The sequence below is a fragment of the Palaemon carinicauda genome, chromosome 2 (genome assembly GCF_036898095.1).
Source record: "Palaemon carinicauda isolate YSFRI2023 chromosome 2, ASM3689809v2, whole genome shotgun sequence".
Classification (NCBI taxonomy): Eukaryota; Metazoa; Arthropoda; class Malacostraca; order Decapoda; family Palaemonidae; genus Palaemon; species Palaemon carinicauda.
In genome coordinates this window covers 178,755,858-178,760,857 of record NC_090726.1, presented here as the reverse complement: position 1 = coordinate 178,760,857, position 5,000 = coordinate 178,755,858, and positions in this window count along the sequence as shown.

The window sequence follows — 5,000 nt, the reverse complement described above, 5'->3', positions numbered from 1 at the left end:
GAATAATGGGATTAGTTGTATAAGCAGGAGTTTGTATTTTTTTCGGCTACACATACAATGGAAATATAGTAATCTCTACGATAAAGCAAATGATTGAAATGATTATGAAGCAAAAAACAGCAGCACCTACGGTAATGCAAATAATGACCGGGAACAATGAAATAAAAGGAATATCACTTTATATGGATCTATTTACAAAGAAAAGCAAAAATATAAATAAAGAAAGAAAGAAACCATAAAGGGACACTTACAGGAAATCAGTAATACAATTTAGAAATAAATAGAAAACGATACAGGTAAATAATTCCCCGCCAGAAAATAACTAGGACCTTATATTAATATTTCTAAAGAAACCAAACTCGTTATCCTATAAAGGGGATAACAAGCAAATTACCATCCTCTGTCGATGACACGACAAAAATAACACACTATTACATTTATGGAAATAAACATATTGAATATATATACATTTAGAAGGGAGGTAAAAATATCTATTTATGAATATGTGAGAATAGAAATAAAATAACAAAACAAAATGACATCAGGTCTCGCTACACGTGCTATTCTCACAAATAAGCTTACAACGGAAACAGAAAAATAAAAAAGGATAATGATCCCCCCTAATAATTAACCTGTGGCCAAAATATACTTATACAACCGAAAATGGGGAATACAGTAACGTTTTTAAGCGTTATGTTTCCCCGAGAGTGGCGTATTCTTGTTGAAGGCAGCTAACCTTACCTACCCCTAACTGCATATAAAAATAGTACAATGCAAAACAAAAAACAACACTTCACAGTTAATCAAATCCCACGTGACAGGAGGTCCTTAGACAGGTAATTCGTGATCACTGGCCTTCCATGAGCCCACTGCTCTACTTTGACCTAGCCCCCCCTTATCTCCTCTCACCAGACTTAAGCGAAGTCTTTCCTCTCTTGCTTTTGCCACAACTCCTATCCCCCACGGTAAGGTTACTTAGCTTCAGGTTTGGTCGCCCTCTGGGCACACGTTTCTCGTTGACGACTATTAGCCAGTTCCTGGTTCGGGTTTCACTTTACCAATTTCTTTTGAAAAGGGCACGAGTGGCTTTGGGATACTGGACTCCTGGGAGAGAGATGGGGATGCTTCTTCTCCTTGCCAAGGTCCGAGATTTTCTGAGAGCGAAGGGCAGTCACTGGCCTCCGAGCTGGGGTATCAACGGTGACCCCTTCACAGCTCTCCTAGCTGGGTCACGTGGGTCAAGAATTGGCACACGCATTTTGGCACCAAGCGTTATGCTTCTTTCGGGGCCTTCCTGGAACCTTTGTAGTGGACGCCACACGTCTTAGTGGGACAGCTGTGGATTAAAAATGGGGTGAGCATTTGGACAAGGAGAGGAAATGGCCGACCACGGCTGCATATAGGTCTAATCTTATGATCGGAGAGTAGGGGAAAGGCTTACATTTATAACTTTATTATTATAACTTTAGAATAAATTACTATATACAACATACAATATGAACAAAATTAAGAGGTTAATTTAAGGGGCAACCTTTACAAATAAACATCTTACAACTAAAAATGAATACAAGACAATTCTTTTTCCAACAGAGACCTGCAACAAATAGGTAATTCTTCCAATACATACAAGTTTAGGAGAGATGTCTCTCTCACACATCACAATATATATATATACATATATATATATATATATATATATATATATATATATATATATATATATATATATATATATATATATATATATATATATATATACACAAAAGTGTGCAGTTAAATCAGCATTGATATCAGATTTTTGCAGTAATCTTCAGAATAAAGTATATGATATGAACAAGTTCCTTTGATCAAAATCATTATCTTTATGATTGTTTTATTTTCTTGAAATTGTTCATTTAATTCTTCCTAGTTCCGCATATCACAATTTCATCTTTTCGGGAAAACAAAAGAAGCAAGTAAGCACACAAAATCAAATATATGTAATGTTTGTTCACTCCGTTCATCGAGTAACTTGTCACATATGAAGATGACCCAAAAATACTGACATTATATAAAATTGCTTGAGGCCCTGCCAGAAATGGCCTTTTGTCAGAAAAAAAAAAAATGTTTAAATATATGATAAATAATTCTAGTTTTTACCAGTCTTCCAATTTTGTGTCAAAGTAAATAATATGCCATCACAGTTCTACGGCCTCTCCCAATAGATTTGATATTTAGCAGTGCATGGATGCTTTCTGTCCATCAATAATTTGTGTAGATAATAATTTGGTGCCTCATAATCATATGGTTCATAACAAACGCAAATGTTGTTGTTTATTTGTTTATTTTTATTTTTTTTTTAAGGGCTGGGGGAGAGTAGAGAGTTATCCGATTTTATATTCGAATTTGGTATTCTTTATCATATTATCATTTTTTTTTTCAAAAATTTATTATGAAAACTTCACTGGTTATAGTGTTTATTCACTGCCTTTTAATACATATAAAATTTCAGTCTATATATCAGTTTAGTGAGATCAGTGTTATTGTATGGAAATGGGCCATGGTATGACAATATAACAATATCCAGCAGATTTTGTAGATTTAAGAACAAACCTCTCAGAAGAATATTGGGAGTTGAATAACGGGAAAGGATTATTAAATGAAACTATAAATGAAACTACTCAAGTGCCATATGTGGATGAGATCATGGTGAGGGGTAGATGAAGAAGATAGATTTAGATAGAATAAGTCACCAAACATTTAACTGGTCCCAAAAAGATATTACAAGAGTTGGAAGGTATAGGCTACATGGCTGAGGACTATAAAGCTTGAAATAGGAGATAATAACAGGAGAATTATTGATTTAAAAGCTTAATTTAGAGATGACAGGTGAAATCTAACCGTGACCCTTTACGTTATTAAGCGTAGGAGAAGAGGAAAATGATTAACATATATGATAAATAAGATTTTAGTTACAAGTTGTCACGAATGTTTTTTTTTTTATATTTCTTGAGAAAAGATAAGTGAAATTGTTTTGGTGTCCTGGTAATGGCTTCTAATCTTTGAAGAATGATGAATAAGATAGAAGTGATTGGAAAGTAACAAATGAAAAGCTACTAAAAGAGACTTCATATCTAAGATAAAAAGGAAATAGCTCTTACAGTCCAAACATTTTCTCAGTAATTAAAGGTCAGGTACCTTGTTTTACTAAATTATTTTGCAAATGTATTATAATTTTTAGATATGATGGTTAAGATATTATCTCTATGCAATAAATAAAAGTTATTTCTGATTAGCATATATTCAAGAGAGAGGTTGATATTGAGGTTGTAAAACACCTGTTGTACGGATAAAGTTATAGATCAGTATATGTTTGCGTATATATACTCACCTTAGTCACGTTGTACATCATAAACTAAACTTACGTTCAGGAGAGTTTTAATTAACAATGTAGTAATAATTGTTTATTTATGTATCAAGCTACAGTATTATACTGCTTTTCTGTTTCAAACAAGGTCAGCGTAAATTTCAACAACCACATTAAGAGACAATATTTTGCAGGCAGAATTTTTAAATCATACATTTCTAACTCTTTTTGTACTTCTATAGAAGTTTGGGTAGCCATCATTCTAAAATTCCAGAAAATGTCATCTTACTAAGTTGTTCTTTTTTAATTACCTCTATAATGAAAAATACAGTTCATTTATTTTAGTAACGCAAAACATTTGCTTTCCCAAATTCTCTTGATTCTCATGACTTCCAGCTTTTTTATATTATCATATACAGTCCATTTATATTGTTTGGAAAGTCAATGAAATTTTGCTGTTAATGAACAGCTTGCTTTTAGGAGAAGTTGTACATTGCCCAGCGTAAATATTCTATATAATGTCTTTTCAAACAAAGTTCCCATAAGTTGAATACTTACAATACTAACAATACATAAAGTATGAATTATTATTGGTGGCACTACAAATAACTGGTTCACGAAAATTGTAATGTTTTTTATATTAGCAGCTACTACCGGCGTGTGCGCTTATAAGGGTGAAACATGATATCACTTATGAATCTTATTCAGGATTCACTTAAAATTAGATTCAATAGGAGTCATAGGTTATACGGGTATTTAAAAAATAAATGTTTTCTGATTGATTAACAGCCTTTATTTCTATGGGAAAAGTGTAATTCTCCTTTATTATGAATATTATATATATATATATATATATATATATATATATATATATATATATATATATATATATATATATATATATATATATATATATATATATATATATATATATATATATACATATATATATATATACGTATATAAATATATACCTATGTATACATACATACATACATATATATATATATATATATATATATATATATATATATAAATAAATATATATGTATATTTATATATATATATATATATATATATATATATATATATACATACATATATATGTATATGTATATATACTTATATCTATATCTATCTATCTATCTATATATATATATATATATATATATATATATATATATATATATATAATATATATATATATATATATATATATATATATATATATATATATATATATATATATATATACATATATGTATATGTATATACGTATATAAATATATACCTATGTATACATATATATATATATATATATATATATATATATATATATATATATATATGTTTATATATAAACATATATATATATATATATATATATATATATATATATATATATAAATGTATTTATGTATACATGCATATATGTATATATATATATATATATATATATATATATATATATATATATATATATATATATATATATATATATATATTTACTTAAACCAGATGGCTCAGTCAATTACTGTCCAAAGGAAAAGGCAACCCTTTTGGCTGATGTTTTAGACAGTAAACAGAGTAATGAAAACCTTAAACTTCCTCATTCATATTTTCCCGAGGCTAAACTAACTAGTTTAGCTTTTTG